Source organism: Eumetopias jubatus, unplaced genomic scaffold (genome assembly GCF_037043125.1).
Source record: "Eumetopias jubatus isolate StellerSeaLion01/CBP00866 unplaced genomic scaffold, mEumJub1_p1.0 scaffold_3, whole genome shotgun sequence".
Classification (NCBI taxonomy): domain Eukaryota; kingdom Metazoa; phylum Chordata; class Mammalia; order Carnivora; family Otariidae; genus Eumetopias; species Eumetopias jubatus.
This window is the reverse complement of record NW_028274809.1, coordinates 96,700,924-96,709,280: the sequence shown is the minus strand read 5'-3', so window position 1 is coordinate 96,709,280 and position 8,357 is coordinate 96,700,924. Positions and strand designations below refer to the sequence as shown.

The window sequence follows — 8,357 nt, the reverse complement described above, 5'->3', positions numbered from 1 at the left end:
ATTGATTTTTTTGTAAATGTGCACATGTACTGCTTTGATTTAAAAGATAGCACAATGTTAAGACCATTGAACCCAAGAAAATGTCCCTCCCTTCAGTCATCTGATCAAGTTAGTATTTACTTCTTAAGCTATTTTGCCTGCTTGCTGATAAATTATTTACATCTTCATCCTTTAATTGGTATCCTAGAATGATCCTGTTTTTCTTTCTCTGTTTCTTTTCTTTCTTTTAAAAGAATTTGTACCCTCTGCAAACATTTTAGCAATGGTTTCTCTCTACAAAAATTTAAAAACTATTTATCCATTTATGGAAAGCTTGTTTCTGATAAACTATTAAGTGAAATAAGGAGGTCACCTCCAATTCAACTGGCTTAAAACATGCCTATGACAAACACAAAGAGGCAGAAAGTAGAACCCAGAGCTGGAGGCATGGGGATAGAGAGTAACCGCTAATGGGCTTTTGAAAAGGGTGGGGTGACGAAAATATTTCAGACTTAGTGGTGATGGTTGCACGTCTTTGCGAATACACTAAAAGGACTGAATTGCACACTTTACAGGAGTTAATTTTATGGTACATGAAATATATCTCAAAAAAATATGCCTATGAAAAAATACTACCAGGGCATAAACTAGAATGATAGTCATGCAATATGTAGGGAATATTTTTTCTTTTACTTCCCTTAAGCTTTAGTAATGTGACATCACCTTCATAATTTCAGAAATATTTTAAAGTAACATCATTAACATCAGTGTGTGGTATCATCTCCTTGTGTCTAACTTTTCCTCCTAATTCACTGATACTTTTTGTTTTTTCGTGCACTCTTATGTGCATAATTATTTGCATTTTAATCTATTTTCTTTATAGCTTGGCATTTGGTGTTACTCTCATTCTTGTTTGACTTTTTCTTTGTCTTTTTATCACCTTGATGCTGCCAAATCTTTACTTGTAATTTACTTTTTCTGCTCTTTTCTTCACTCACTGTAACACTTTGCTTTGCTACTTTTCTTGAGAGCTCTCCCTGACATACATATAAATGCTTTAACCAAACTGTGACTTTGTGAAAGAGGAGCTAGACTTTCCTGCCTTGAATCATTCCTCAGTCCAGTCAAAGCTGGCAGGTAATCTGGAGGAAGGGGGAAAGGAGAACAAGGAAAGTAAGAGGAGAAGAAATACATTTATTGAGCCCCTTCCATCTGCCAGGCTCTGTACATGCATTTTCTCAATCCTCCCTCAAGCTGGGGAGGCACTGTTACCCTCTCCTTTTCAATGCGGATCTGTGACTCAGATCACTTAAGCAACTTGCTCAAGGTCATGCAGCTGGTAAATAGCAGAGGCAAGTGTCAGATCCAGTTCTGCCTCCGTTCAAAACCAGCACTCTCTTGCCCTACACCTTCTTGTTGGGTTAGGTCAGTTCTATTGAGACATATTGCCAAGATGGCCTCCAACGGTTGTACCAACTTATACTAATGATCAGTGAATTTTCATGTTTATTGGCCACGTATATATTTACCATTAGTAGATTTTCTGATGTATGTTAGCCATTTACATAATTTCCTCTCTGAATGTCCTCTGCTTATTCCCTTTTCCTGCTCTCCTACCATGTTATACATTATTTATAATTCTTATTGATTCATAGCACTCGATCTCTATCATGGCTAAGGATTCTTTATTTTCTATGCTATAACTGTGATTTCCTAGATTGTCATTCACTTCCCAATTTTGTTTATAGTACTTTTAAATATAAATTATAAAACATATAAGTGTTCACGTTTTACCTGGTCTTCTTTAAAGTTACATGTTTAATATTACTCCAAAAAATGATTTTACCACCCTAAGGTTATAAAAACATTTCTGTAGATTTTGTTTTTAGTAGTTTTATAATTTTTTCTTTTATTAAAAAGTGTTCAGGTCCTTAAACTATCTGGAATTAAGCATATGATATGAGAGGAAATGAACATTACTCTTTGTCCTAAACAATAATCAGGTGTCCCAAATCAGTTCATTCCACTTTATATACTGAATTTGTATGCCCCCTTTATGGAATTCTAAATGCATACACACAGCATACATATACTAAATTGAGATACACACACACACACACACACACACACACACACACACACACATCTATCTCTAAATTTTCTAGTCCATTCCATTGATTTTCTGCCTATTCTTTTTTTTTTTATACTTTTCCAATGAGTATTTATTATTAGTTAAGCCATGATTCAGAATCCCAGGGTGGGGATCACCATGCACCCAGGTCCCCCTTCACCTCCCTGGGAGAAGGAGGGAGGACAGAGGAGAGGTGAGTGAAGCCAGTTTAGATCTTCCCAGGAAATGTGCCTTCTGCCCACCGGTCGTCCCAGGTTGATACCCAGGATATGGGGCAGAGGGACTTCTACACACAACGGTACCATTCGCACATGGAGACATCACCCCCTTTAGCAGTCATTGCCTTCTCACAGCGGTGGAAGTCCAGGTAGTTCTGCCAGCAGTTCCTGGTCTGGTACTGGTTGGGGAAGCGGCTGTCAAAAGGGTCAGTCTGGTAGTTCTTGATTTTGGTCTTGATGTCTTCTGCCATGGTGCTGATTCTAAACACACCACAGCAGCACCTCTGCCTATTCTTAAACCAGTAGCATGCTGTTAATTTTTGAAATTCAGTAGAACAAATCCTATCCTCTTACAATATCTTTTAAAATAATAAAGAAGCCCCCCAAAATCGCATGAATAAATAAGTAAATAAGTAAATAAATAAATATTGCACCCAAAGATGCTAAATGACTTGCTCAAATGCATGTATCATTAGAGATAGAGTTCAGAGAGCACTCTGTGTCTTGAGTTTGAGTCATTTATCCATTTATTTAACACATTTTTCCTGAGCATTAACTATATGCTAGAAGTTGTAACTTCTGAGAAGCCAGCAGTGAAGGAAACAAACAAAAAAATCTATGCCCTCATGGTGTTAATACATATTCAACATTATTATTCATTCTCAAATAGATATATCCTCCTTATACCTCTGCTAAGTTTCCCAATTTTTGCGAAATACATCTTAGTTATTATTTCAGCATTACTAAAGGAGTTAGTCTTGCACTTTATATTTCATAGCCTCTTTTTCTTGCATATAAAAATTTTCAAACTCTACAGTTTCACTTCTTTTCGTTTTTTAATGCAAAGTAATAATCCCTTCTATATCCAAGTTTGGTTTCTAAAAACCTCTTTGTAGAGAGCTCATTGTTAAGGAGCTTAAGGCTTTGTGAGGAAAAAGGCTTTGTGAGGAAATCAGGTCATAATTAAACTAGAAAAAAATACATATTTTCCTTAAAAATATATTAAAATAAAATAATACATCTAGCATGTATTACACATCTGAAGTTAGTAATTAATTTCCCTTCACCATTTTTTGCTTTGGGGGACCTTTCCAGAACTTCTCTTTTATGAAATTTCAGCAAGATGCATACTATTTTATTTTATAGCACATGATATTCATGATGAGTCTTTTCCCTATTAGTTTTGATCCCTACATTTTAAATTTTATCACTTGGAGTAATTGGCTCCCACTCTCTAGTCCCAAAATGACCCTAAAGAAAGTCACTCAACAGTAGTTGAATAGAATTATACATATTTGGGATCTGAAGTTGTACAGATCTGGATTCAGAATCAGCTTTGCCTCAGAATCACTGTGTGACCTTGGGCAAGTGAGGTAACCTCTCCGAGTTAGGTTTCTCCATCTATAAATTGGTGAGAATAATAACAGTGCTTCATAGATTGAGAAAATTAAATAAGCTGAATATATAAAGTTAACAGTGTTTTTCACATGACACATGTTAAATAAATGTTAGCCAATGTTTTTATTGAGATGGTTGTCAATATCATTACACTACAAAAAATAATGGTTCATTTGGGTGATAGAAGCAGGGGTATCTTTTTTTAAATTTAATTTTATTATATTATGTTTGACACCATACATTACATCATTAGTTTTTGATGTAGTGTTCCATGATTCATTGTTTGTGTATTACACCCAGTGCTCCATTCAATACATGCCCTCCTTAATACCCATTATAAGGCAACCCATCCCCACACACCCCTCCCCTCTAAAACCCTCAGTTTGTTTCTCAGAGTCCATAGTCTCTCATGGTTCATCTCCCCCTCTGATTCCCCCTGTTCATTTTTCCCTTCCTACTGTCTTCTTTTTTTTTAACATATAATGTATTATTTGTTTCAGAGGTACAGGTCTGTGATTCATCAGTCTTACACAATTCACAGCACTCACCATAGCACATACCCTCCCCAATGTTCATCACCCAGCCACCCCATCCCTCCCACCCCCACTACTCCAGTAACCCACAGTTAAGAATTCCTCATATCAGTGAGATCATATGATATTTGTCTTTCTCTGATTGACTTATTTTGCTTAGCATAATATACTCTAGTTCTATCCACATTGTTGCAAATGGCAAGATTTCATTGTGTTTTATGATGGCTGCATAATATTCCATTGTGTATATATACCACATCTTTATCCATTCATCTGTTGGTGGACATCTTGGCTCTTTCCGTAGTTTGGCTATTGTGGACATTGCTGCTATAAACATTGGGGTGCACGTACCCCTTTGGATCACTATGTTTGTATCTTTGGGGTAAATACCCAGTAGTGCAATTGCTGGGTCGTAGGGTAGCTCTATTTTCAACTTTTTGAGGAACCTCCATACTGTTTTCCAGAGTGGCTGCACCAGCTTGCATTCCCACCAACAGTGTAGGAGGGTTCCCCTTTCTCCGCATCCCCGCCAACATCTGTCGTTTCTTGACTTGTTGATTTTAGCCATTCTGACTGGTGTGAGGTGGTATCTCGTTCAGTTTTGATTTGGATTTCCCTGATGCTGAGTGATGTTGAGCACTTTTTCATGTGTCTGTTGGCCATTTGGATGTCTTCTTTGGAAAAATATCTGTTCATGTCTTCTGCCCATTTCTTGATTGGATTATTTGTTCTTTGGGTGTTGAGTTTGATAAGTTCTTTATAGATTTTGGATACTAGCCCTTTATCTGATATGCCATTTGCAAATATCTTCTCCCATTCTGTTGGTTGTCTTTTGGTTTTGTTGACTGTTTTCCTTGAAGCAGGGGTATCTTGAGGATATTCATAGAAGTAAAGGCTCTAAGAACCGCCTGGGAATTCAGGGGAAGCAATGGGGTTAGACCTCATGGATATTGGCAGTCATTCATGCACTAGAGGCATCCTGGGAAGAGTCGCTGACCTGGGTCATCTTGGCAAGCTCAGGGATCCCATAACCACCATGACTCAGCAGCCCTCCATCTTCACCACTCCATTTCTATTCCTACTCACCAATTTCTCAACTCCCCTGTGAAGACCTTTTGATTTCAGCTTACCCTGGTTTCCGCTTGTTCATAAGTGTGCTTGCTCACCTTTTCTAATAATGCAAAGCTTCAACTTATTCGCAACTCATCAGTTCCAGGTCAGATTTCTAGGAGCTAGAGTTCGCTTGATCTGATGATATCCCTCTTTGCATACATGTTCTATGCCAAACCATCTCATAGGCCTTCGACACATCTAAAAATTGTTTGGGGGCAAACACTGAGGTGGGAGAACTGGAGGTTGAGGGATTAGGCAGGGGTTGGATCAGTCATGTGGTATGGAATATGCCTACGTTCCCAGTAGGAGTCACAGGCTTTGTGATTCTCCCAAAGAGTTGTGTGGTGACTCGCTTCTCGCTTCTCCATAGCTATACTTTGAGTAAATTATATCTAATCTATTCAACATAGCCAAAAAGTAATCTTTCTTCCATCTGAAGGAAGTAATTAATTTCCCTTTTCCATTAGTTGTTTTATTATTTAGGTTGGTTTCCAACTTGATATAAAATGGGGAAATTTTTTTAACGATTTTATTTATTTATTTGAGAGAGAGAGAATGAGAGATAGAGAGCACGAGAGGAAAGAGGGTCAGAGGGAGAAACAGACTCCCTGCTGAGCAGGGAGCCCGATGTGGGACTCAATCCTGGGACTCCAGGATCATGACCTGAGCCGAAGGCAGTCGCTTAACCAACTGAGCCACCCAGGTGCCCCTAAAATGGGGAAAGTTTTAACTCAGAGGATCCAGTCAAGGATTAAAAAGTAGATGCCCAAACCCAGTCTGTCCTCCTATATTACTTTGTTTCTTATTTTAAAATTATTCCCTGGGGGCACTTGGGTGGCTCAGTTGGTTAAGTGTCTGACTCTTGAGTTCAGCTCAGGTCATGATCTCAGGGTCCTCGGATAGAGCCCCACATTGGGCTCTGTGCTCAGCATTGGAGTCTTGGGATTCTCTCCCTCTGCCCTTCACCTGCTTGCACTCTTTCTCTCTCTCTAAAATAAATAAATAAATCTTTTAAAAAAATAAAATCATTCCCTGTTTCTTTCCTTTCTGACCTCCAGTAACTCTAAATTTGAGGGCTCTATTGTTATTTCAATGACCTGTTTCTGGTTTATATAATGCTTGGCCCATATGTGTATGGTTTATTTTTAGCTCCTCTAGGCTTACTTTGAACTCCTTTTACTTCCTTAGATTCTCAATGTTTTACTTCCTTAATCTCAGGACTCATGTTACTTCCTCTTCCTCTATTCTCCTGTCTTCAATAGCTTAGGCACTCTCCACAGGGCTTCTCATCTCCTTTGGGCTTCACCTCCATGGATTTCCATGGAACCCCTTTCCTCCTACTTCTTCCTGCCTCTGTCATTGAGTTCATAAAGTTTTCTCCTCCATTGACTCAAAACAAAGGTATCTCTGCTGGAGTACATAATCTTGCTACTCTTTCCTCAGCAAAGGTTCATCTTGGCAATCACTGTCCATTTTTTTTATGCGTTTAATTTTATCTCCACCATTTCCTGAAATTCGTCTTGTTTTTATCTAGACTCTTCTGCTTCTGCTTCTTTATCTCCTATTTCTCTTATGGAATCAGTTAATTCCCTGGCATTCAAAGGGCAAGTGATACCAAACATTGCCTGCATTAATTTTCTAGAGCTGCTATAATAAAGTACCATGACTGTGTGACTTCAACAGAAATTTATTTTCTCGTAGTTCTGGGGGTTGGAAATCCAATAACAAGATTGGTTTCTTCTGAGACCTCTCCCTGGTTTGTAGATGACCTCCTTCTCCCTGCATCCTCACATGGTCTTCCCCTCTGTGTGTCTATGTCCTAATTTCCTTTTTTTATAGGGACAACAGTTATATGGGATCATGGCCCACCCTAATGACCTCATTTGGATATTACCCTTTTAAAGACCCCATCTTCAAATACTATAATATTCTGAGGTACTGGAGGGTTAGCACTTCAACATATGAAAATTTGGGGGAGGGCGACATAATTCAGCCCTTAACAGTGCCTATTCTTTAAAATACAGATCAACATTTTTCTCCTCCTCCATGAAGTTTTCTGACCCCAAAAGCCCACAGTGACATGGTCCTTCTAGAACTTCTGTGGAAGTTATTATCCCCTACCATCCATCTGGTAATCAGTCATGAGCTCTCTTGTAACATCTCTTGTTTTGCCATATTAAGTTATTAGGTATGATTTGTGTTGGTAATTTCTTATGTTCTATTTCCTAAATAGGGTAAATGAAGATGAACCATACCTCTCACTCTCTGAATCACCATGAAATCAGGGCCAGTACTTTGCATGTCATTTGTTCTCAATAAGTAAGTTTGACAATTTTCATCAATATTCTCCCACTTTAGATTCTTCTAAATTCAAACACCTTAAAGCTTGTCATTAATTAATTATTTTCAGTCAACTAAAAATATGTTTTCTTTGAGAAGGGGCCCTGTTTGCCCAAATTAGCCAGAACCCCATCAGGTAGGACAGGACAGTGATGAAACATGGTTGGGGCTGGTTCTATAGGGTTCAAAAACAACTGAGATTATTGGTAAGGTCGGGATGGGGTCAGTTCAGGACAAGGTCCTTAATAAGACCGTGGTCAGAGCATGGGTATTGGGGGTCCATTTGATTGGCGAGGTGAGTATGGAACAAAGGACACGCCCAAGTTGCAAGTCAGGCTTTTGTTAGTGAAACAAGAAGAAAGCATTGCTAAGGGAACAGCACCGAGGGGGGTGGGTGTTGAGAGAGAAACGCTGTCTCAATGCTCAAGTGCTTAAGAATCCCTTCAATGACAGGCCACACAGTTGGAACAATGACCCATGTATAAGATGTCATCTTTCTAGATGGCCCAATGAGTGTGGCCTTTCAGAGATCCTCAGTTTCTATCTCACTGGAGTCTTGTTCTACTGGTGCCTCATTTCCCCCCCACCAAATGGCCCCCAAAGACCAGAGGGCTTGAGGCCTTTTCCCATCAGGCCACATCGGCA

General features: G+C 38.9%; 1 pseudogene; it reads right to left on the bottom strand.

Moving 5' to 3' along the window:
• Positions 1-2,318: 2,318 nt before the first annotated feature.
• LOC114207347 (cytochrome c oxidase subunit 6B1 pseudogene) lies at positions 2,319-2,604 on the bottom strand (annotated as a pseudogene).
• Between the last annotated feature and the right edge of the window lie 5,753 nt (positions 2,605-8,357).